Genomic DNA, 26508 nt, shown 5'->3' on the forward strand with positions numbered 1-26508 from the left:
GTGGGGTTTGCTCAGCTCTGAGACCTGACCCAGGTGTGTGTGTGGGATAAGGCTTAAATGCCTCCAGGTGTGTTTGTGAGGGGGAGGGTTGGCTAACTCGCTGATTGTCCAGGCTTAAGAGGGCTGTCTTTTAATTAATAGGTGGTGAAGAGTTTTGGAGAAGAGTGTCCTGCAAGGCAAGAGGTGGTGTCCTAGGCAAGAAGCTCTGCAGCCTGTGGGTGAGTGCTGACCTGGGTGCCTCTGACCTTCTGATAGGGGAGCAGGAATGGCTGCAGAAGAGCATGCTGGTGAGTTCATGTGGGAGGCAGCCAGGGTAAGGAGAAGGAGCCTGTGTGCTCCTTGAGCAAGGCTGTGAGGAGGTGCTGGTGAGCTATAGGTCATGGAGTAGGTGGAAGCTTGTAAGGGAACTTGAACCTTCTTAACTGTGTTATTTGTGGTTTCCCAGTGAAGAAGGAGCACGCGACCCTGTGTTCTGTACTGCAGAAACCTTATTACGTGTTCTACCTTCTTGCACACAGTTCAAAGATGGGGTGTTTTATCTATATGGTACCTTTACTGTGGTGGTACAGGGAAGTTTTGCTCTTTGTGGATGTCAGGTTGAGGCCAGTTGGAAAAAAAAAAAAAGTTTTGAAGATGAACATTTGAGAAACTACATGTGACTGGAGGAATTCCCATCCCAGACAAACACCAACATCACTGTGTTCAGCTACTAGTTGCCCTCCTCTTTTGTAATCTCCCTTTGTAACAAGATCCCACCAGTTTTTCTGGTTCCCATCAGCTGGCCATAAGCTGATGGGTGATGCAATAACCCGGGTGGCGCGTCCACTCTGGGATTTGCTGAAGGCTGGGGCACAGATGTGTCCCAGAGCCTGTGCAAAGAGCCAGCTTGGCTCCTGCTGGAGGCTTGGGCTGCGTGCAGGTCCTGTGGAGCCCTGGGATGGCTCTGTGCCAGCTTCCCAGCTCCAGCAGCTCACTGCAGGGTGCCCGGCCTGCCTCTGTGTTGGGCTGGCATGGGTCCAGCAGCGCTTGCTTTGGCTCTGACTCTGTGTCCCATGAAAGCAGCTGTCCTGTCCCCTTTATGTAGAGGTGGGACTGGGCTCAGGAGCTGGGGCCAGGCCTCTGAAGTGTCTCTGTTCTATGCACAGTGGGTGATGCTGCAGGTGGGCTGGGAGAGGTCCAGGAACCGAGGGTGGGCCTGTATTTGCTGGAACTTCACAGATCATGGACCTGTGCGCAGTGAAACCCCAGTAGTTTCCCTTGAAGAGCAGGGCTGGGGAGGAATACATGGGTCTTGTGGTTTTTATGACACCTAATAGGAGACTGTAAAATGGCCATTGAATTTTATTGCATTTGTGGAGACTTGATGAGTCCAGGATGGTGTGATGTGTTACTGGAAGCTGAATAACCACTGGTGCTGATGTTGCTGAGTAGTTTTTTGAAAGTGAAGTTTGTTAGTTTATTCTCCCATGCCTTTGCTCTGATGGGTAGTTATGCATTCTTTAGGGGTTTCTTCTTCCAGTTTATTTTTGGAAACAATTTTACACATATGTATGCAGGGACAGTATAGCTGCCCTTGTATTATGGGGCAAATGCAATCAGTATTTAATCTGCCCTAGGGCAACCTTTGGAAATAAGACAATAGCCACAATTGTTTATTTTCCTAAGAGATGTTAATGATTAACTCTGAAAAGAAAAGTAATTCTTCTACCTGTCCTACGTAAACTTTTGTAGATCTACGCAACAGCAAGATATCTTTAGGTAGTATACAGCTTGCAAAAAGCTAAGCTCTGTAACATGACTGATTTGGCTGCTGGAGAACTACTTCAGCCTAAGATTTTTAGTGCTGCCAGCTGGCAAAAGCAATCATATATGTAAAACCTTAAGCTGAGCCAGAAAAACCTGAGTTCAAATCTCTTGCCAGAGATTATAGGATAGAATGATTAACCTGATTTTATATTTTTGGATAACTATCAAGTGCCCGAATATTTATAGTAATAAATGTCTTCCATATGTGCTGATGCTGCATCCATGGAGTGCAAGAGAATGATACAGTTATTGTCTTACTTGAAGATGCTAATTATAGCTAATCCTATAGGCACATGAATCATGAAACGCTGGCCCAATTTCTGCCAGCTTCTGTGAGATGCATCTGACTTTGCTCATGTGAGCAATGCAGGTCAACAGAGAGCTCAAGGCAAAATTCCACGAGTGCTGAGGATCCTGAGCTCTCTTTTCAGAAGAGATGCAGGCACTTGATATTTAAGCACTTAAAGCTGCAGGTGGGCACTTTACCAGCTTATACCTTCTCAGACTTACTAGTATGTGCCTGGATGCATCAAGATGCCACTGAAAGTATCGTCTTGAACCTACAAGCCATTGTCATGTAGCCCTGTCATCCTCCAAGTCAAAATTGGCAGGGCGCTCGTAAATTCCAGAATTAATTTGATGTCTGCTAGACTGGTGCAATAGCCATGCCTGGAGCAGTGCTGGGGCCCATCGGGCTGACACAGGATGGTACTGAGGGCACTCAGCTACTGTGGAGATAGTGCTTCTTCAGGGACGTGGTGGCTTACCAGGTCAGCTCTTAAACACACCTTAACGTCATAAAACCTCCTCAGTGCGTGATTGTAGAGCTGCTTTCCAGTTGGTTCGCAAAAGCAACAGAGGAACTGTGTGAAGGTTATAATGTTGTAATAAGGCGGCTATAAAAACACAGAAAGACTAAACCAACGTTCCAGTAGTTTTCCCTTGAAATAGAGGTAAGCCCGCCCAGACGTCTTCCTTTTAAATACTGACTACTGCATCTGTTTTAAACCAAAAATAATACCTTTTGATGGGAAAAGTTTCAATAACATTATTTGTGCATTTTATTGGGGTGGAGGTTGCAATTATTAGAGTCACCAGGAATTTCAGACATTTAAACACAGCCTTTATTTCTCCGGAGTAAACCACATCCCTGTGCAATTATTCTTCTATCTGAATGCCTTCAAACCAAGTCCTAAACCAGATCTGACATTGGTTGCTGGTGGTCCTTCTTGCAAATCAGCCCTTGAAATGAATGTGCAGGGCTGAACAAATCCCAAAGAGGTTGGGCTGGTCCTGGGGGATGCTGAGGGAGGCCGAGCTGGTGCAGGATGCAGCATCCAGCCCTGGGTAGGTCCTGTGGCTCTGAGCAAGCTGCTCTCGCTCTGGTCAGGTACTGCAGTCTGTGCCCTGCAGGCTTTAGAAGAGTGAGGAGAAGGGTTTGGCTGGTCACCGAAACTGCTCCTTTGGCCATGGGATCTCTTTATGGCTTTTCTTTCAGCTGGCTTCTCACCAGGAAGCAGACAACTGCATCTATGGCAGAGAATGGGCTTGGCTCAACAGCCAGAACGCACCCCTCTCCACCTTCCCCAGCAATGTTGCCCCTAATCTTTTCAGCAAATGTTTTTGGAACTTTAATTAATTAAAAAAAAAAAAAAATCTAGGGGGCTTCTAAGGCCTGAATCCCCTTTGTATTCTGGCCTCTCTACATCCTATATTGGCAGCACAGGGGCTAGGCATTTGAGCACTTTCAGTTTCAGTTTCTTGATGCTTCCAGCGCAGCATAAATAACAATTTGGTTCTAAAAGTTTGTTAAAATTCTGGTATCAATGAGAACAACAAACCTTAAAGCCAAAGGAGGTGCCTGCCTTACAGTTTAGCTTGTGACATGAGGAGGTGGAAGTTTCCTTAGGAGGTGACTTGAGACAGCAGTAGGAAAAGAGGAATCCTCCTCACCTGGCCAAGGCAGCTTCTGCAGCTGCCTGTTTAAATCTCTAGCAGATGCTTGCTGGCTTGGAGGGAGCGGGATTAGGCTCATGCTCAAGTGCAAGGATTACAATCATGACTTCTGTCTTCTGCCTTTTGTACTCTCCGGATGTATTTTCCCTCATGTTCTCTATAAGGAAAGTTGCTGTAAAGCCTGAATGATCTATCAGAATGCTGGTATCCTCAGAGAGGGAAGCAGTTGCCATCTCCCCTGAGAGCCTTGGGCACTTTGATGCTGGTTGGGGTATCAGGGTCTGGGCTTTTGTGACCCTGTGTCAGGTATGCGTGTGCCCTCTCCCTTAGGGTAGCAGGATGTTGATGTGCCTTCCCCCCCCCCCCCCCCGCCCCTGACAGAAACTTAAACAATTCTCACGAGAAACATTCTTCTTGCTTATTCTTGTGCTGGTGGTGAGCCTGCAGTAGCAATGGAGCAGAGCAAAATAAAAGGTGGGTCTCAAGCTGTTGATCATCTGAGGGCAAGCAGGTTCCTGGCAGGACTCTGTGTGTGGGCTAGGACTTGGAGGTTTTTGTCTACATAGGCCAGGTCTTGAGTGCACTGTCAATTAAGGGCAGCAATTCAAAGTGATTCACAGCAGATTACGCCAGCCTGTCTCTTGATGGAGCAGCTCTGGTCCTGTGCCTGCAGGTGCTGCACAGACTGCCAAGCCTGGAGCTAGCCTGCAGTTATGCTGTCAGCCTCGCTTAGATCTAATGCTTTATGACAACTGCCTACCTGTAATGTGATAATGGGCTGAAAACCTCTGCAAAATTGATAGGGTCTCTTGCAAAGAAGGAGAAACTTCTAATGTGGCAGGTCTGATCACTTTCTTAAGGTCTATGTAGACTGCAAGGATTTCTTTGCAGCTGGGAGCCTGGTTCTCCTCCTGCCCCTGGCAGGAGGGGCAGTTGTGTTGGTGTCCATGAAGCTGCTGGCCTCCTACTTTCTCCTGGTGCAGGGAGAATCAACCTGTTGCATTTTCAGGCACTTGAAATGTGTTGTTAACTCTGAAACCCAAGATGCTGTTGGCTTCTGCCTCCTAGGGCTTCCTGTGTTCTCTGCCTATACTTTTCATGTTCTGGATAAAATAATCTTCTGCGTTCAAGGTGTTTCCAGAGTTTATACAATAAGTTTGGTTATGTTTAATCCCTAAAATATAAATTGTTTTCTAGATTGAATAACGGGTAGTGTTATAAAATAAATGATGCTTAACGTTGTGTAACACAGCCTGTATAGAAGTAGCCAGATTCCTACCCACCTTTTACTGGTGTGATCTGGGAATAGTGGCTTTGTGCTAGGTCAGTGTTAAGTGAGAGCTGGGCCTAAAGTATCCTGATGTAGTTTGAAATCCTTCCATTTTGTTATCCAGGTAAAAGCACTGTGACTGGGAAGCTGCAGTCATGGGAGGGGTGGTCCCTTTTGCTCCAGGGGGCCCAGGTATGTTCCCTCTTCCGAAACGCATGAGCTACAGGCACTTTTCCCCACACTCCAAAGGCAGTTGATGGCACAGCATTGTCAGCATCTTGGTCAGGTTCCTGGCACAAGACTTAATGGCAACAGAAATGTATTTTCACAGCCAAAGTGTTGTCATTTTAGCTGGTGTAACTAGTTGCAGCCTGTCCTTTTCCAGCTGCTCTGCTTCCATCCCAGCTCAGACAGGCCCAGGGCTGGTGTGAGGTGTTGGCAAGGCAGGCACCGCATGGGGACAGCACAACAGCTGTGGTGTCCTGGGGTATTTTAGCTGTTTGGAGACAGGCTAGCGCACGTGGGGTGACTGCTGGGGATAAGTGCCGGGCCCTTCCGCTGCAGGAGGAACAGGAGACTGACCCTCAAGGCATGAGTGGTCCAGCCCTGTCCTTGGGAATGCTGCTGTGAAGCTGGGAAGTGGCTCTTGGGGCTGTGGACTGTGCTCTCCAGATCAGAGTCCCCTCCAGAGAACACAGGGATGTTTACACAGAGCACAACTATCCTAACGGCCATGTGATAATTATGAGGCTGCTCCCCTACCACCTTCTCACCCTCCAGAGTAGAGGCCCCCATGGTAGCACTGACCCTGTGCCATTCGCTGCCACATCTGTGGGCTTATCATGCTTCTTAAAGAGCCCATAAACCCATTAGCTCTGGGTAAATGATCCCTGGGCTGTCTTTAGAATAATTAAAACCACAAGGCAAACAGTTACTCTGGACTATCAGCAGCATATCAACAAAACTTGTGTCTTGAAATGTGTGTTCAATTTCTTGTTATTAAAAGGCAAGGAGCCATATGTGAAACATTATCATGCATCTTTGTGAAATTAGTGGAACTATTTGAACAACCATTTTGTCTCTATCAAAACAGTGCCTTTTTATTATTATTATTTCATACTGTGTAGGAAGGTGAGAGCGCCTCTGGAAAGCAGGAGGGCTCTGACTTCTGTAGTCCCTGACTATACCTGCTTGCTGTGCAGAGGTGGATTCTGGCTTAGAAGCCCAGGCAATGCTGGTCAAAAATGGGGAAAGAGAAGCAAGGTGAAGAGTCCTGAAATCCAGGAGACTCTGCTGCTTTCATCTAACTCCTTAATTGCTCTACTTTGAGTGAGGCTTTCACAATACTTACCAAATTCAGTTCCTGTTAGGGTCAGTAAAAGTCTGACTGTTGATTCAGTGGGAAAGGAAAAGAGACCAATGCTGAGTGTGCTTTGAAATTCCCACCACTTATGGTTAGGAACATATGCTAGAAAAGTGATGTCACTTTTGACTGCTTATGAAATTTCAAAACAGTATTAGACCTTTAAAAAAAAAAAATGTGGTCCCCTGTTTATTGAACTGGCACTCTGAAAATGGCACTAAATCCACTTAAAGGCCAGGTTTTCTGAAGAAAGGGGAAAAAAGGAGCTGTTTCTGATTAATAGTGACCAGTAACTGTGGGCAAAGTCAACATGTGGCATACAGCCAGGTTTAAAGGAAAACATGGGGTGAATCGTTTTGTCATTAATGGACACTTAACAAAACCTCCCAAACCCAACCAAACCCCCGAATTATTTGTCTGTTTGGAAGTGCATTTGGCTATTGACACTAGCATAAAAGTCTCTCCTGTAGACCAAGTGCCTTTAGTGCTGGCTTTGCATGGCATACAGAGCATTTCTAACTTTTAATGGATATAGTTGGGGTCTTTTTTGTCTGTGTCTGATTTTGTGCATGTCTGGTTTCAAGGGTGTTGAAAACGAGTACGATCATATTTGGAGAAGATGATCGTTAAAGAAAATGCCAGTGCTTCTTGCCAGGCTTAGTTATCAGCCAAATGGATTGAGATAAAGCAAACAAAACTGAAATAAATATGAAATCAGTTGATTTAGTCTACTTAGTGAAATTGAGCAACATCCCTGATCGTCAGAGCTGAATCAGCAAATATAAAAAAACCCAAAGCCAGTCAACCCTACACTTACAACCCACTTGAGGTTTTCACGCTGACAACCTAGTCGCTAAGTATATATGGTCCTCCCACTACTGGTTTGTCTGAGTCTCGGGTTATATTCAGGGATATGACTGTATCACTAGCCTTGCGATCTTAGCTTGATTTTTATTTTTTTAAACTGAACGAATACATTGGAACTTTTTTATTGTGCCAAGTATTTCTGCTAGAAAATATTCTGGAGGATTCATGTAATAACAAACATGTGAAGGATTTCTGATATGAAAGAGTCTTGCTTATATTAATATTTAAGTTCAGAGTGAGATTAACTTTGTTCTCCAACTGCTTAAAATCTAAACTCATGTGCCTTAAATTGTGCAGTGGTCAGAACTAAAGGCTCTAGGTACATCTATGCTATAAACGGTAGGTTTAGCATACATAATAATATGAAATATGAGCCCTGGTTACATGCACTCAGCTCTCTTCTTTATTAATGTGGATAAGTGGCTTTTCTCCTTTTTCTGGAGAGCTGTGGATCCTGGCTGAAATTTGATGTTTTCCTTTTCTGAGAGGATCTTTTGCGGATCCTTTTAGAAGCAGCAGCGCACAAGTGCCTAAGGTGATACGGACTGAGTTGAAAATCAAGAAAAGACAGAGAAGCTTCAGAAATAGCTATTCAGCTATACTTGTGTATTAACAGCTGTTAATATGTAATTTCCACTGGTAAATAAATGTATACTCATTGGTTTGTACATTAGGATTTGGTGTCTCTTTCTCTGGTACGTTACACAGTGCCAAATGCAGAGAACTCAGGATTTCTGCTGTCTGGAAAGGGAACTGAACAAAAATGCTTTCAGAGACACCTTCTGAATCTGTGGCAAATAACACCTTTAGCTTTTATGGTGATACAGTAAACTGCAAACGTGTCTCTCTAAATTTGATGAATTATTACTGTTAGCAAAAGATAGACATGTTTTGGGTGACAGAGAGCAATAGAGTGCCTGAGGGCCATTACTTTGTGTTAGCTCTGGAGGCTCAACAGCCTTTAGAGGAGACTTCCCTTGCATGAAATCAAGCTAACTTGCAAAACACAGGAAGCTTTCTGGCATTACCAAAACATCTTTTGTGCCCAGCGCCAGCAATGCTGCCATATTAGAACTGAGGAAAGGGCAGTGCCAGATGCCTGGCACTGCCCCATCTTGCCACCTTTCTGAAGATGCTGTGGCAAGAAGTGTGTTCCACTTTTCCTTGAGCAGGACTCAGCTTCAACAGTGCGCCTTGTCCCCCGTCCTTCTGCTGCTATGGGGTATTCTGTGTGCTGCTCACCAGTGAGTGTACTGCAGCCCATGTTTCCCCGGCACAACCATAAGACATCCACTCCCATCACCCATCCTGTAGCGCAACTGCTAATTAATTGGCAGGGCTGTGCAGAAGAGCGGACTGAACAGTGTTTGTCCTTGGCAGGACACTGCATTTCCAGCCTTAGAGAAATAAATGGGGAGAAGAGTCAGTGCAGAGAGAGGGAAAAATCCACCAATCTCTTAAAGGATAAATCTCTATCTTCCTTCTTTTATGACCTTACTGGGTACCTAGACAGCGGAACTAGGTCTCTTGGCTGTCCCGTCACTCATATGCAAGACAAGGTTTGCTCTGGATGTGGTGCCTCAATGTGGGCATCTCAGAGGAACAGCAACTTCATCAATGTATCCATTATAGGACTTATTAAGTGCCTGAAATATAAAATATTATAGTTCCTGAGGGTGGGGTGCAGGGACAAAGTTAACAGTCAGAGTCCAAGAAGCTGCAGTTTGGCTGTGGTTGCAGTGGAGATACCAGCCTGGAAAACTGCCCAGTGTGCTGTTGCGAGAGACCTGTAATTAGCACGTGACTACTGCTCATAGTGTAGTTGAGGATAATAAGAATGTGACAAAATGCATATCTTCTCAGTTGTTGCAGGCTTTTGGTCTTTAGCTCCTTACAAAGCTGTGGGTAGTCCTTTAATTAAAGCTCCTAATTATGCATTTGACAGAGATCCTGTAGGCCAGCAAGCTGTAATGTTAAATGCCAATTGATTATGGAATGTCTCTGCAACTTTGCAGCCCTGTGATCCACCCCATATCAATATTATAGTTGGATGTCTTCTGCAATTGTGTGTAATCAGTGTCTTATTAAATCTACAACATCCCTGTTAAATTATGTGCTGTGCTTAATAGATTCTGGAGAGCTGGATCTTGGTGTAAGTGCAGTGTGTATAGGGAAGTAGAATTAACTATAGGGAGAGGAATGCTTAAACTTCATCTGGGGACACCGGGGTACCTCTGGGCAAACAAATCCTTTGAGATGGTGGAAAATCTGGCCTAGAAATGTGTTCCTGTGTTTGGGTAGCTGTACGTCGGTAGATGCTCAGTTGTACTTGGCATTTGTAGTATAGGCACCTGGAATTAAAGTGCACAGAGGCTTCCCATGCTCTGTCACAGCAAAGTTTCAGGTTGTTCTGGCCGAACCTCAGTATGAGGCAGGAGAGGTCTGGTAGTGTTGCAACTGTATCAGTTCACCTCATCTAGAACATATCACAAATATGTTTGTGTTTTAGAAAGAAAAGATGTGTCTAGAAATGATCTCTTCATTTGTGTTTATTATAATATTGTGTAAAAATGCATGCTCAATTGCTGCCGAATTGCTATAATTTATTACATTATACCTTGAACAACTGGCAAAAATGCATACATGTTAGAGCTAGACCTGAACTAAACTTCATGCCTTAGAGTGCCTATGTTCTGTGGGAGTTCAGGTACAGATCTGAGGCACTAGGTGCTTTGCAATAACAAGTCCTGTGGAAGAGTCTGGCTGCTAGTGGGGGAGCTGTGATGCACCCCTCACCCCCTCAAACACTGAATGTTGGTCAGGACTGTCAGAATTGCACTTGCAGGAGTTCTGCTGTCTCACCACTACTCAGACATAGACATATTTGTAGCTTTTTTTATAGTTCTTTCATATATTTGAAGGTGTATCTCCAGGTATTAAGAAGAGAACTGTATCTGTGCTGAAGTTCTAGCCAGAATGTATTTTCTCCTCCTACACTTGTTTGTTTGGGGATTTGGTTTTCCTGCTCCTATAACATGGGCTTTAAATCTTAAGGACTGAGCACATCACCAAGTCACCAGGAGAACTAGTGTTTAGACTGTACTAAAGCATAAAATACTCTTACCCTGTGGACCACTATAAAGCTGGGAACCTAAATTTGTAGCTGTTCCCAAGTAACTCTAGCAGAAATCCCTCACCGAGCCAAGAGCATCTCCACTTGCTCAGAGCAGGGTGGTCCCAATGGGCTGCGCTGTGATTTCTGGTTGCACCCGGTGGCAGGGGACACATCTGCAGCACTGTGGCAATATTAATCTCCAATGGCCTTTCAGGTTTGGGGAGGGGATGTGGAAAGTCAACATAGCCTGAGGAGATGGTTAAAAGGATAGTAAAAAACAATGGAGAGTTTGGTGAAGTCCCACCTACAACCTGACTTGTTGACATGGTCCAGCTCTGTGTGTGGCGGTGATGTGCTCCTGTGCTTCCTCCAGCACAGACACCCCGAGGTCCCTCTGGAAATGCTCCCACTGGGTGCTTGGCTCCCTGCACAGACCTTCGGGCTGCTGGTGAGCAAAGGCAAGTCCCTCCCTCCTCTGTGGAGGGTCCTTGTGCATCCCCAGAAGCCTGAGCCATGGTCTCCTTTACGGATCTTTTCCAAAATCCCTGCTTCAGCCTGTGTTTTGGAATTTATTGCTGCCTATTTCGCATGTGGAGAAGGGGGCGGTTGTTATTATGTTAGTCCACGTTAGAGTTGCCTGTTGTCTGGCACGTGTGGGCTCTAGCTCTTAGCAACTCATAGCAGTTTCAGTATGTCAGAGTGCTTCTTGGTCCAGGAATTTTCTAACATCCACAAGCTGGCAAGGGGCAGATTCCACAAAGTGCCAGCCAGCACAGTGATATTCCTCAGGAAGCCAAGGAGTTCACGGCCAGCAGTGTTCGTGTGGGGCCAACCTGCCCTCGGTTGGGTTCACAGCCTTGGAGAGGGGGAAGTGGGCAACACACTCCTCTGCTTCATGTTCCAGCTGGCCTCACATCCCCCATTTAGCAGAATAGGTACTTTTAATGGGATTTCAAATCAAGGGTCACAAATTACTTGCAAAATGATTTGCCCATATTAAGTTGCACTTTAGACTTTCATTCTCAGAGGTGAACACTGGTATATTTATGATCTTGCAAGAGAGAAAAACAGAATTTAATAGAACTTGCTAAATAGAGCAAATGAGACTGCAATACAGCCTCTCTCTGTTATATATTAATCTGATGTTATTAAGTGTTAACTTAACAATGTATTGTATGGACAGCTAAAAGGGGCCAGGAAAAGTCTCTGTGTCAAAGATGTAAACAGCCAGGGTTGTTTGGTTGTTTTTTATTTGAATCATTAACTGCACTGCAGTTAAATCCTTTGTTTTCATGGATGGTTTAAATTAAATTACCAAATTGTAATTTTTTTTAAAAATGTGGTTTTAGTACATATCAAAAGGTTCAATAGAATAATTTGACTGAATGTCTATTTAAAAGGTTTCGTAACTTTTTAAAATTTGATTTACTCAAATTTCCTCTGGTAAAAAGCTGGAATTGTCTGAGGCTGGTTCAGGGGAAGCATATTTAACGCATCATTTTTGGTGGTGCTCATAATGCAATCCAGTGGTACTCAGTCATTTTAAGCACATGCATGAAGGTGAAGATGCATAAAATTGAGAATGTGCTCCTGAGCTGGGCCCTATGGGACTTCAGTGACCAATATCTATTGAATTTCACATACTCGGGTATGTAACAAAACAGGTTTTCCAAGGGAGTGCTCAGCTAGTATCTGCAGCTAAGCAGACAGCAGATTTAATGAAACAAGGATAGATATCATTAAACTGTAAAGCATTACACACCAACCTGAGGCTATCCCCCTGTGGCTTTGCTGCAGCGCAAAGCCCAGGCGCTGAGTATTTATGGGCTGCCTATCGATGCAGCTCCCCTTTTCATGACACACACTCCTACGCACACACCTGGCCGTTGCTCCCTTCCCCGTGTGCACACGGGGCAGTTCAATAGCCTATGTTTGTGGAACGAGCTAATTTAAAACCACGTGCTTTTATCTCTTATATAAAATGTGTTTATATCGTTCTTATGTACTTTATATAAAAGTTAGATCAAGTCATCCTGAGCCCTGGTAACAGCATCCGCTGGGTAGGACAGGCTGCTGGGCTCCACTGGCTGGGGTTAAGGTAGAAGCTCCTAACCTGAGCGTGTCACTGGCTGGCCAGTTAAGTACCTGCACAACTGTGGCAAAATTCTCTACAGCTCTTTTTCTGTCTTTTTGTTGCTCTTCTTGGGGTTTTTTTTGAGTCTTAAATGTAGAAGTGCTTTCTGGAATTGGTCAGTATGGAAGTATATTGCACAGGCAACTGGGGGAGCTCAGAGCATTGTTGTGGCAGGAGTTTTGAAAGGGTGATGGTGCAAGTTGCCTCTTCCAGAAACATCGGTGAGAGTTACTTCTGTCAGGGGCCATGGGTCCCCTGGATGCTCCTGCATTTCCTCCTAAAGGGGGAGCAGGAAGGGCAGTGGTGGGCAGCAAGAGGTGGAGAAAGAGAGAGACCAAGAGTAATTACCCTCCTTTGCTGGGAGAAGAAATTTGAACAAGACCTAAATCCAAATATCTTAATGGTTGCAGGTAAAGATGATATAGAACAAAATGTCCCTGTCCTTTCCTCCCCTTTCTGGGAATACTTTAAAAGGAATGAAATGGGCAATCAGTAAATGATTCTGCAAAATACATTCCTGATCTATCAGCAAAGTCAAATGAAATTACCTCAACAATTTAGAGATTAGGAGCATTGTGGAGCTCTAACCCTTCCTTGGGGGAGGTACACCCACAGTTTGTATTTACCAGTGCATAAAAGTACAATTTGTCTCAGTAGGAGGTGGGACTTTCCAGGCAGGGTTGGGTTCCCTTCAGGAGGGTCTGGGACTTGGACAGAAGGTGCTCCTGGGGGCTGTGTTTGATGGTATGGGTAAGGTCAGTGTTTCTTCTTTTTAAATTTATTTTTAAGAGGAGCAAGAAGGTACTACAGAGCTATATTTTAGCAACTCGTGCCCTTCTCAGTGCTATAATGGAATTCCACTCTGTTTGGCAATAACATAAATGTTTATAAATGCTTATTTGCTGATGGTGTGTCCAAAAGCTCTTGCTGGTCTGCAGGGTGGGGGAATAATTGAAACAAATATATCTCTATTTTTATTCCCCACTACTTTCTGCGCACAGAGGCAATTTCCCGCCCTCTCCAGCTCTCTCCAAGGGGTATATAGAAAAGTTTTGTTGAAAGATGCTTGGAGCAAAACACGGAATTTGGACCATCCCATGATTGGTGGATATTCTAAGTCAAACTCAAATAGTCCATTTCCTGCCCCCCCTTACAGTTAGTACTTCTTTTTTATTGCATGTCTTAGAGGGTGGAAGTTCTTGCCTTGGCTGACTTCAGGATTTGGCAGCTGCTTCTATCCAGCAAAGGGCTGGAAGGCCTGGGTTGCTGTTTCATGGTGTTTGCAATCCTCTTGCACCATGCAAGGCCAGATCCTCCTCTTGTGCACTCACAATGACCATGAAGTTAATCCCAGCCTACAGTGATGCTGGAAAACTCTGACCTCTACAACTGATTTCTAACTGCAGTCCTAAAAGAAGAATGGTTGGCTAGTTTGGTTTTTCCGCACGTGCTTAAGTGCATTTTGCTTTCATTATGGGGTGTCAAGTTGTTAATATTTATGGAGTATACAAAAGACTGAAAATCCTGTTTCGTGTTCAATTTGACGTCTTCTGGCACCACAACCCTCTAGTCCTGGTAGCAGTTCTGTTTCAATTCGCAGTACTCTTTCGAGATGAAGTGCTTTAAAGCGTGGTTTGGCTCTGAGGAGCGATTCTATGCAAATAGTATTCAGGGGGTCTGTCTTTATTGTCTCAAATATTAATAATTTCCAGATCAAATGCCATTTGCCTTGAGTTTGTTTTCTTGTTCTTTTCTCCCATTCTGTCAACTTGGTTAAATGTGTTGCGATGCTTTCAAAGTCAACCTGCTTCTTTCCTTGGCAAATGCTACCCTGCGTGGTGCAGTTCTGCAGCTCACTGACCTCTTCCACTCTGGAGTAGTTACCTTTATAGAGTCCTAAAATTACATTTGGCCCTTTGAAGGCAACCGTGAGGCTGATGTGGCCCTGGTGAAAATGAGTTTGACGCCCCTGCTCTGGACAATCCTTCTCACCACAAGGGTAAAAAGAACTCGCAAGTGTGAGTTTTGAAACAGTGCCCTGCAGAAGCAGCAAGAATTGGCTTCTGGGAGCTGTACCAGAGGCGGGTGCACTCGGGCTCCAGGGCCGGGTTTGCAGACACGCAGGATGCCGCAGTCCCGTGAGCCTGCGGTGGGACAGGATTCTTGCCTTGCTCTTGGAAAGCTCTGCCTGACCACACACCGGCACTCGTCCAGATCTGCTCAGCCCAATCCGAACTTGTTGAGGTTCTCCCGAAGGATCGCTGGGGGCTGATGTAATTGCTGGCATTGCGCTGAAGTGCCTGGCCCTGGAGGCTCCAGCAGCACAGCTGTGCATGCTGACAGGGCTGAACTGCTACTGCTTGGAAGGTTCTTGGGTCAATGGAGCTTGTTCTTGTGGAAACAAAGGATGAAGACAAAAGCCACCTTAACACTGCCTTTAACTGTGTGCATTTTATGGCTCGGTTGCAAAAATAATCAAAAATTATCAACAAAATTCTCCAGAAAGCTGGGAGGAAGGAGAGATTGTTACTGAAAAGGGTATTTAATTCCCTTGTTAAAACAACCCATAGATCTTCAGAAAGTGAAGGAACATTGAATGCTGCAAACTGTGTGCCTTGCAAACACAGGTGTTCAGAGAATCACAGAATCCCAGAATGTCAGGGGTCAAAAGGGACCTGGGAAGCTCATCCAGTGCAATCCCCCCATGGAGCAGGAACACCCAGATGAGGTTATACAGGAAGGTGTCCAGGCGGGTTGGAATGTCTGCAGAGAAGGAGACTCCACAACCCCCCTGGGCAGCCTGGGCCAGTGTTCTGTTACCCTCACTGGGAAGAAGTTTCTTCTCAAATTTAAGTGGAACCTTCTGTGTTCCAGTTTGCACCCGTTGCCCCTTCTCCTATCATTGGTTGTCACTGAGAAGAGCCTGGCTCCATCCTCCTGATGCTCCCCCTTTCCATATTGATCCCCATGAATGAGTCCCCCCTCAGTCTCCTCTTGTCCAGCTTCAGAGCCCCAGCTCCCTCAGCCTTTCCTCACACGGGAGATGCTCCACTCCCTTCAGCATCTTGGGGGCTGCGCTGGACTCTCTCCAGCAGTTCCCTGTCCTGCTGGAACTGAGGGGCCACAACTGGACACAAGATTCCAGGTGTGGTCTCCCCAGGGCAGAGCAGAGGGGCAGGAGAACCTCTCTGACCTACTGACCACCCCCTTCTAACCCACCCCAGGTACCATTGGCCTTCCTGGCCACAAGGGCCCAGTGCTGGCTCATGGTCATCCTGCTGTCCCCAGGACCCCCAGGTCCCTTTCCCCTACACTGCTCTCTAATAGGTCATTCCCCAACTTATACTGGAACCTGGGGTTGTTCCTGCTCAGATGCAAGACTCTACACTTTCCCTTGTTATATTTCATTAAATTTTTCCCCGCCCAACTCTCCAGCCTGTCCAGGTCTCTGGATGGCAGCACAGCATCTGGCATGTCAGCTACTCCTCCCAGCTTGGTGTCATCAGCAAACTTGCTGACAGTCACTCTATTCCCTCATCCAAATCACTGATGAATGTATTGAACAATATAGGCCCCAGCACTGCCCCCTGAGGCACTGCACTAGATACAGGCCTCAACTGGACTCTGCCCCATTGACCACGACTCTCTGGCTTCTTCCCTTCAGCCAGTTCACCGTCCACCTCACTACCCAATCGTCCAGACCGCACTCCCTCAGTTTAGCAGCGAGGATGCCGGGGGAGACTGTGTCAAGTGCTTTACTGAAGTCAAGATAGACCACATCCACTGCTTTGCCATCATCCATCCACCTCGTTATGTCCTCATCAAAGGCTCTGAGGTTGGTTGAGCATGGCTTCCCCTTGGTGAAGCCATGTTGACTGCCATGTTTATACAGAGGTACTTGCTCATAAGCATGTATCATTTGTAATCTGTGCTTTGCATGTAGTGCTGAATCTATGAAATGTAGCATGGATACACTGTAAAGAAATGTTGACTCTTGAAGTATTTTATAAATCTAATGTAACAGTTGAATTCTCAGTTGTCTGGAAAACCTTCTTCCAGTAAGTGCACTGAATTCCCTACTAAGATGTTACTCATTACTTAGTATACTCACTCAGGCACACATTGCATATCCATAAGTCGCTACATGAAAAATACTCATTTAGACAAAATCTGTCCTGGAATAAGACCCTTTAGAATAGAATGATAACACCCTAAGAGTACATGCTAGATAGTTTCAAATTCTTATGCATTTTTTTTATATTTCATAACTGTACTGTATTGTACTGTTGATGAGATACTCTAGTCTTAATAGATTTCTTAGTGAGGATTTGTGTTTTATTAGTAGGACATAACCACAAATCCAAAAGAACTGGCAACCTTGGGCTTGGGGGTCACCAGTCACTTAGATAACGACTTGTTATTGCCAGTGACCCTGTAAGTACAGATGTTAACATTAAACATCCTCCATCACGTATGCTCCATGCCATGCTCCCTGGTAGCATTTAAGGTACTCTACACTGGCTGACTGGGATGTAACATCCAAGTTAATTTGCAAACTTTCACATTTTCTGGCACATTTCAAAGTCCATCCAGACACTTTAGCTGGGTTATGGTGCCAATGGATTGTGGCCTTTGCTCCACAGGAAACCCAGCTTAGCTTCTGCCGCGCTCACCTCCTGCTGCGAGCTGTGCCCAACGGCCAGGAACATAGAAACCGGGTCTTGGTTTACCTGATGGAAAGCTTGGGCTGAAATGTTGTGTGGTGGTCACACTGTTCTATTGTCTCTCCACGTTTCAGTGACAAAATGGAAGAGTGTTCTCAAAGGCCCTGTCCCCGAACACGCAGGCAGGGTGCACATCTTCTCCCCCACAATCCCAGCAAAAAGTACCAGGAATGAATTTATTAGTTCTTAATAGGGTGGTCTTCTGCTTTCTGACATTTGATTTGAAACACACCTCCAAGTGTGATCAATGCTTGATTTGCTGCCTGGGAGAGGTTGTAGTTTGAGGGGAGCCTAAGGGACACTTTATGAGCTATTAAGTAACTCATTAACTAGCAAATTGCATACATGACAGGAGAGACCCAGGTAGGCTGGGATGTCTTCTGATACAGTGCGCAACGGTTTAAAGATGCAGCAAATAAATGTTCACCTGATGGTACAACAAGCGCTTCTTTCTCTTCCTACAGTCAGCGTGTCTTTTTAAATGGCAGAGGCACGCTTTACCTTTGCTGCTGGACCTTTCCTAGGAAAAACACCTACTTGTCCTGTTGCTAACATTAATGCTAGATAAAACTTTCTGTGGAAGCGGAAAATGAGCAAGAGAATTGTGTAAGAGAATTGGGTTGTTCTCTTACTAAAACACTCTTTTTTTTTCTTTCTTTTTTTAGCCTTGATGGTTAGGTCTGAACATACAAGCTAATTCTATCAGTCGGTGGCGGTTCATACCTTTACCCTGGAGTTTCTGGGTCAGCTGCAGAACATGTCACAGCTGTACTTCTATACCCCCCTGTTCCTGCTATCTCAGCACCTTTCAGGTGTAGCTATGGTGTACAGAAGTACTATTACTCATAGGTTTTATTTACAGAGAAACTGGGGCACGGGGCACCTGAGGATATTTCCATGCTGCAGCTGAAGGGAAGAGCACAAGTTTACATACCACAAACATACTGTGTGATACTGCGATATGTACCCTTATTAGCTATAGCTTCTTGGCATGCTTAACAGTGTGACAGCACATGGGGACACCGACAGCAGCGGGGGGACCTGGATACAGATTATTTGCTGTCCAGGGCTGTGTGCCCTGTTTTGGAGCTGTTACTTCCCTTGCAAGGCCCCTTGATAGCACGCTCTGCCATCTTCCATTAAGAGGTCTGGCAGAAGTGTCCGTAGCATCTCCTTTAAGTTTCCCTTTTTTCATTTGCCAAATTAAGGAGCTCTTGCTGCTCCTCTGCTCAGGTCAGCCCACCCCAATGGCACAGGAATAACCATAAGGTCAAAATCATAGAGAAGGAGTACACATTTGTGCCAGGAACAGACACTTCGTATTCTCAGTAGAGAAAGATTGTGAACGCTTTTAGGGAGATTCTTGATTAGAATGATGTTGCTAATGGAGAAAACGGGCCATATGTGTTTTTGAGGCAGGGAATTAGTTCAAATACCAGTTGTTTTGAGGCTTTTGATTTGATTTGTAAGAAATTTGATTCATTTGATTCTAACTTCATAAGAAAACATAAAAATTGGGATAATAACATAAGTGTCGAGCCTCACTTCCTTGTGGATTGTCATGATTAGTAGGAAGTGCAGATAGAAGGGAAAATAATGAGCAATACCATTGCATGGTTTGTGTAGACCATTGCAGACCACTTCTCTTGATAAACTGACATCCTGACTGCACCCGCGAGCAGCAGGGATTCCCTCCTCAATGTCCCTGCTGCTCGTGGGTGACTTTGTGACGTTTTCAGAAGGGTCTAAAAGTAGCACAGAGGTGTTTGTGCAGTGAAACGTAAACCAAGAGGCATGGTTTCTGTTCCTCTCCTGAATGAAACGTCACTAGAGACAAAAGAAAGTAGGATTTGGAAAAATCTGGAAAGCAGTTGTCAGCCTTCAGTGTGGCCAAAGCAGATCTGGGGTTCTCAAACCTTTGTGTATGTGCAGTTTGGTCAGAAATCCCCTTGAGGGGACTGGATTTGTGGGGTCTTAGCATAGCTACAGTGCTTTGGTGAAGCAAGAGGAGAAAAGCTGCTGAAATTACCCTGCAAATACAAGGAAACTGATTACATTTTTTTTTTTTTTTTAGCTTACTTTGAGTCCTAGGTTTCCTAATGCAGGTAAAATATTTTATAATGCGTACTGTATGCAATATACATAAATTACAGTTATAATGCAAAGCTATTTGGACATTACGATATAAAATAAAAAACATTCTAAGTTGATAGTATCAACTTTCTTAAGCGCAGCTATTGGTAGACTAAAATTCAGACGCACCAAACCAGAGCCTTAAAAATTATGAGACTTTAGAGTAAAAGCCAAGTGCACTGGGCTTCTGTTTAAGCACTCCCGCCCTCCACGACTGGGACAGCTTACAGTGTGTGGTTTAACCAAATGCAGGTTAAAATTCTCTCACATTGAACTGACTCACGGGTGGTGCTGTAAGATGCTTGACGAATATTGCAAGACTCCTGCTAAATATTTTGGCAAGACTCCCAGTTGCATCCAGCTGATTAATGTGCATCAGCTTTAGGGGTATTCTGGAAAAGAAGACAGTGGCAGAGTGTGAATGAAGCAGGAAGAACAGAGTTTGATCCTTTGCAAGTAACTATTTTTATTGCTGATTTTTCTCCCACATTGATTTGGTTTTGTTGTGATGGGAAACAGCTGAGGCTGGAAGGGACCTCTTGAGACCATCTAGTCCAAGCTTCACATGCAAAGCAGGGTCAGTTTGAGCATTTCTCCTGGGAAAATGAGGCTGGTTACACCAGGCAGTGCATGCGGGTTTGAGCGATGGAAGAAAATGCGCTTGGCATCTCAGAAAATTAATTGCTTGAAGTCAACTAAAAGGCGAGGAAGAGGAAGAAAGTGTGACAGGCTCTTAGGAAAGAGGGTGGCTGGCTTCAATGACTGCTCCTCAAGTGTTTACTCTAAACATGCTTTTAGTGCCTCTGATCAAACACCTTTACATGTCTGTCTACCACTAAGGCTGGAAACAGATACAAAGCGCCAGAAGTATTTTGCTGGGCTAAATAATGACAATGGATATCTATGTACTTTAGATATATATAGATATACATACTTTGTATAGTAAGATATATGTGAATGTATGTGACACATGCAACACGGAGATCGCCAGCTTGTTCAGCAGGTAGAAGGGAACAGTAGTATCTTCAGGGACAGACTGACAAACTGGGGCAAAATAGGAAAAAATTGCTGTGGACTGTCTCCTAGTCAGGAGCAAGAACCTGGGGGTGTCCCAGCAATTCCAGTGCCCAGCACTGAGCTTGGGCTGTTGCTGGTGAGGAGCCAACGTTCCTGGCTGGCAGGAAGTCTAAGTGTTTAAAAATTCATTTGTAATTGAAGTGAAAAATGAAAATCTCAGCATCTTATGTGAAGCAAATCCAGGGAAATGTTGATTATTTCCCTAGGAATTGTTCTATTAGATTTAATTTTAAGTGTAATAGTCATATTAAATATGAAATGTGTGGCCACGAAGGGTCAATGTAAATATTTACTGTAGCATTAACTATATGATACGATTGCAATGGAATGTTTGGACTAATTTCCCCGTTACAGTTCTATCATAATCGACATGTTTCACCAAACATTATGATTTGCACAAAATGATACTGATCTTTTTCAAGAAAAACTGTTTTAGTGTTTCTCCAGGCAGCTGTGACGTGGAGGGTGGAAGTCAGGCTGACCTTGTCCTGCCCAGCATCCTGCAAACCGCTCTTCTCTTGGGTCGCTCTTCCAGAGGAAAGTCTTTGAGAATAATTTTCCGATTCTGCAAAGAGGCCAAGCCTCTCCTACTGCTTTCACTGTCTGTGTGTGGTGGAATAAACATCTGTTGGGCCAGTTCTCATTTGCAAGCGAGGGCAATTACCCGTGGCACAGGTGTGTTGTCCTCTGGAAGATTTTATTTCTGTCAAATGTGGACAAGTCTGCAAATAATTTGAAGCACTGCTATTTTATAGGCTTACACCCTACCAAGGATAATTACTGAGCTTTTTTCTTCACCTTACTGTATCTTTGTTTTATTCACCAGAGGAAAACTCCCACTTATGCTCCTCCCATTTGCCACATAAAAACTCTCTTTGAAGTGGGAATACAAGTCACAATAAGTTTATTGTTAAAGTAAATTAGCACCGAATGAGAACACAGTGTATGTTTTTTAGCCAATACATTTTGGAGAACGAGCCATTAAATTCCAGTAGTTTGGCTCCTGTCTTGGTGGTTCAGGGCTGGCTTGTGTAAGGGTTTGATAAGAATCAGTAAGAGAATGAATTGACTATCTCCTGCAAACAAAACACTTTTTTTGACCTTTCTGCCTCCAAAATACAGAACCTTTAGGGATGTGTTTCCTTTCGTTGCAGGCTGCATCTGCAGATGATTGGAAACACACCTACAAGTCCCAGGATGTTCACATCCAAAGTCTTGGAACTTCAGTTCTACATAAAACTCTTTGAAGTTCATTCTCATCTTTGTAAATGACTGATGGAAGTGACTGAGCATCTGAAGCTTGTTAGGAACCTAATCCAAGGACTCCCGTTCAGCTTAGTGGCTTTTGGATCAGGCCCTTGCAGTGAGCTCTCCTGAAATAAGGGACATTTGTTTTCTGTGTCAGTTTTGCTCCATTATTGACTGGTAGGAATCTGAATTGGTCAGACAAAATGTAGTGAAATTTTTTTCTTTCCCTACATGTGTTGAAATAAAGTGGCAGCACACCATAAAGTGGGGTCTAAAACAAGGCAAGAATAACGAGAAATTTGTGCGCTTCAAAATTCCGAAGAAAATTGCGATCCTTGAAATGTGGGCTGGACTCCAGGGCTAGTTTACACACCTGGCCAGTTTTTGGGTCCTGAGGCTCATCCTGTTGATGAACATAACAGCAAGCTTGCCTGGCTGGAGGACAGAGGATTGCTAGCTCCATGCCTTCTGGCCCATGCTCCCCTTGGTTTGGACTGGCTTTAGATTTACTGTGGGTGCAGAGCACTCAGCAGAGCTGCTTAAGGGAGAATCTCCTTACCGCAGGGTATTCCTGTATCGCCCAACTTCCCGGTGATCTCTGCAGGGCACTTGAACAAGTTCTCAGTGCCTGGCTCAGGAGGGAGCAGGGCTTGAGTTTGCTGACCTGCCTTAGTGTCCTGGCACAAAGCAAAGCCAGATGTGGCCCATACGGACGCATCCTAAAACGGCCTTGTGTGCATCTGCGGTGAAAGCTTAGGAAAAGATTGTCAGCTGTACCACTTTTCTTTCCATGGGTTGTTTGGAGCTGACACAGGAAAAACTGGAGAGTTTATATTTTTCTCCTGGTTTAGTCTCTCTGAACTCTTTATTTGTGCAACCTCTTTTGTAATGGCCATTGAACATAGGATGGAATAAGTCTGGCTTTGCCCATCAGAGCTCTGGCTGGTGTGAAAGAGCGGTGTGAGCTGATTTCCTCTGGGCTGTGATGGTTCCTCGGGGCTGCAGAGACCCGTGGCACCTGGCAGGCGTTGCTGCAGCCCTCAGGTTGCTCTGGTCAGCACTGGGAAGCCGATGCAGTGAAATATTTCATGCCCTAGGAACTGAAGTGCTAAATGCAATCCATTTGGGAGCACAAGGCCAAGTAAAGCATTAACACCGGAGTTAAGCCAAACCAATTCAGGAATAACTAATATTGTTGACTTTGCTTGCACAAAATGTCACTTTCTTTGAGCTTTTATTCTCTCCCCCAAGAGCGGGTTTAAGAGTAAACACAAATATTAGTCATCTTTCTCCTATTAATTATTGTTAAAGATTTAAGGGATCATAGACTTTGAAGTTAATGCTCCATTCAATGTGGGAAAAGGCAAAACTGTACATCCCCAGTGGTGGTGTTCTTTCTGGCTGGCTGGCTGATCACAGGCTGAGTGTCGTGCCTTGCGACATCACTGCATGTTGCTTGACTTCGGGGCGCAATTGTGAGATGAAGCAGGTTTCAGATGAAGAGAGCGCTAGCGAGCATGCCTGCATGTGTGCATCACGCATGTACGTACTCCTGAACATACAGATGAACAAACGCAGCATCAAATGCGATAAATAGTTTGGGGTATAATGGTTGAAATATATTGTGTTTTATCCATGTAGCTATACCTGTATCAAAAAAACTGCTTTGCACTTCTGAAAGCATTGATAACGTAGAGGTGGACACTTTTCTTGCAGTAATGATTCACACTTGCAAACTCAAATTTATGAATGGATTTTTTTTCCCATTCCATCTAGAAAAAAAAGAAGGAAAAAGAAGGACAGAATGTTTTGAAAGAGTGGTTTCCTTTTTGAGCAGACCTTCTTAAGAATCCTCCTGTTTATTGTAAAATTTTATTTTCTTAGTATTTCTGCTCAGCCACTGAACCCTGAACTCTGTTGTTTCCGCAGCTCCATTTGTAGTAAAAGCCAGGGAAATTGCTGCCTAGAAGTGGGATTTGCCCCTGCGTTGCCCACCTGCCCTAATTACCACCCTCCAGGGCACTCTAGGGGGTTTGGGGCTCCACCTGCCTTAGAGCTGCTTGAATATTGTGAGAAGGAAAGGGAGAGCACTGACTCTGTAGCCTGCTCTGATGTTCCTGTACGTGGGAGTCCCTGATGCAAGAAGCCCTTCCCTCTACTGAAAAAAATCTTTAAAAAAAGTGTGGTTTGAATTGATATCTACAATCCTGTTTTGCGCAACAACGTTTGTAAGAATTAAACAGCACTTCTCACTCCTTTCTGAACTCCTCTGCCTGTTCTGTGACAGCAGCAGGCTTGGAAGTGACTGCTGATTGTGACAGGTGAAAGCCACGAACACGGAGGGGCTGGGAGGAAAATGGCATCGCAATCTGCCATCCGCCCCGGGAAGCAGAAGGGCCGTGGTGCTGTGCCAGCGCCTCCTCCGTGCTCACTGTTTAGGGGCGAAGTGGGAACTGGACTCTCCCGGGACTGCTGCTGAGCTTTAGCACGGTTCAGAAATCAGCTCTTTTAGCCAAGGAGAGAAGTTCCTGGAGGCAGCGTGGGTTCGGCAGCAGGAGCCCAGCGCCTGGCGGTGGGCAGGATGAGGCAGCGCTGCAGAGAACCACTTGGCACAGGCAGGTGGGCCAGACAGCAGGAGTGCGGCACCATTTGCTCCACGCCTTGGCAGTAATGAGACACCTATTGGAATTCTGCACACTCTTTAAAGACCTTCTGTGCGGAAAATCGTTACGTTTACCGTAATCCTTTGCAAGTGAAAAACCAAACGGGAATCTTCCCTGCTGTACTTATTTGTGGGCTTCCTAGGAGGCTTTTGGAGGCTTTTGTGAGCCCTGTTGCTTTCTGGATGGAGGTGCTGAGAGGTAGACAGCTACTGCAAGCGATGCACAAACCGGAGAGCGTTGTGCACGAGGGGGGTAGGGTTCAGTGTAAAGGGCTGTTATTTGACTTGACAGTCAGGGTTGGGTTTTTCCAAGTGGTTTCCCTCTGTGCGTGCATGCTCTTAACAGCACTGTTGCCACACATGCAGGACAGAGCCAATGTGCCATGGATGGACGCACACAAAACCTGAAAGGCAGAGGAATTATTCTTTTGTTGGGGGGCATGGGGTGCCTGCCACTTAGCTGAGAACGGGTGTAGCATCCTCCATAGTATTAGAGCCACAGGGCAGCACGAGAAATGTATAGTCTTGCGCATGGAATGGTAGGGGGATGGAAAAATGTCTTTTAAAGTGTAATAACACCTAGGTTCTATAATCCTGCCCAGCTCAGGCTTGACAATTCTTCTGATAGCCCAAATACTATAAATTTAGTTGAAGATAACAGAACAGATGGGAAAAACATATGGTTTGTAGGTAGTGTGTGGTGGTTGGTATTTGTGGTACATTAGGGGAATTTATTTTATTCTCTCTCTTTCCCTGTGGAACTTTTTTGATACTTTCTTGAGTTCTTTGTGCCTTCAGGTGAGCTTAGGGCTTTGCAAGTGTCTGCTGGCTTGGCTTTGTTGAACCAAATTATCTGTTGCTTTGTCAATCTCCCTTAGAGTTACAGAGTTTGTGTATGTTACCTGTAAACTCATGTTTGAGCCAGTAGAAGGTGGGTCACTTAAAGCCCGATCAGGTATTCCATCTGCCCCATCAGTATCTATGGAGAGCTTGAACGGACAAGTGATACTGTACTGAGACTTGTCTTTGCTCAGCTGCTTTACCAGTCCTCCACATGAGCTGCTTCCTTTGGTTTTGTTTAGAGAAAACCTGCCTGTTCTGCGGGGGGCTGCTGGAAAAGCACCAGAACGTTAAGCCCTGATTTACTTGCCAGTCTCCTCCCCAACAAATTTGTGTGTTATGCCTGAGTCAGCTCCAGTGCTCAGCTTTTTGTGTGATGGGAAACCTAGGCAAGTCAGACTGGGTTTAGAGCACAGTTATACAAACGCTTCAAGTGTTTGCTTATGGATACCTGAGAAAAGGTGCATAAGAATACCAGTCGTGGTTACAGCACAGATTTATGTTTAAGGGAAAAGGACTTTAGAGAAATGTACGTGAGGCAATACGTTTGCCCATAACTTTAAGATGCTTGGGAAGAACCCTCTTTTCCTTTGGAAAGGCCATTCAACAGCTGATCTTGCCATGTGGCTGTAGTTTGAAGGGCAGGAGCACACCTTTGCCACAGTAAATGGACAGAATAAAGTCCATCTTCTGATCAAGGATGAGATCAGGCTTGAACCAAACTCAGCCTCAACTGTCCCACTTTGGTGAATTCATCTGGAAACAATTTATAGGCTTTTGACCTCAGCTTGAGCCAAGGCTCCTCCGTATTATCTCCGGCTCCTAGAGATGTGGAGTATGCAAACACCCTGATGAAATGAACGCTGTAAACATTTTCTGTTTTGTAAACACAGTAAATATGTTGCCCTGTGGAATAGATGGCACGAAATGCACAGCACCAGGCTTTTCCTTATGAGAAGCCAAATGTGCCATGAGGAACCCACCACAAGAAGAAGCAGAGAGATTAGGTCAATTTAGCTGAGACAGGTTTGGGTAGATGTTCATGCTGCTGAGAGCCGGATAACAAATAGCTATATTTTTATCCAAACTGTGGAAAATGGAGCGCAAGATCACTACTTTAGCTGTGTGTGGAAAGATGCAGTGCAAATTCTTGGAAGCCAAGGATGCAATCCTGGTGTGCCTATAAGCAGTGTGTGCTTGATGCAAAGATCTGACCCAGCCAACAGGATCAGTTCTGGGCTCCCACTGACAAAGATGGGGTTTAGATTTGGCTTGTAGAATTGACTGGGACAAAGTCACGGGTGTGCTTTTGT

At 45.0% G+C, this 26508-nt stretch overlaps 1 long non-coding RNA gene across 1 annotated transcript in view; it reads left to right on the forward strand.

Moving 5' to 3' along the window:
- Positions 1–156: 156 nt before the first annotated feature.
- The window catches only part of LOC309441471, an 87660-nt gene continuing 61308 nt past the window's right edge, over positions 157–26508 (forward strand). Inside the window, exon 1 of the long non-coding RNA XR_014184383.1 lies at positions 157–287. This is a non-coding gene — a long non-coding RNA (uncharacterized lncRNA). The remainder of the gene's footprint in view (positions 288–26508) is intronic.

Source organism: Streptopelia decaocto, assembly GCF_964273445.1.
Source record: "Streptopelia decaocto genome assembly, chromosome: 6".
Taxonomy (NCBI): domain Eukaryota; kingdom Metazoa; phylum Chordata; class Aves; order Columbiformes; family Columbidae; genus Streptopelia; species Streptopelia decaocto.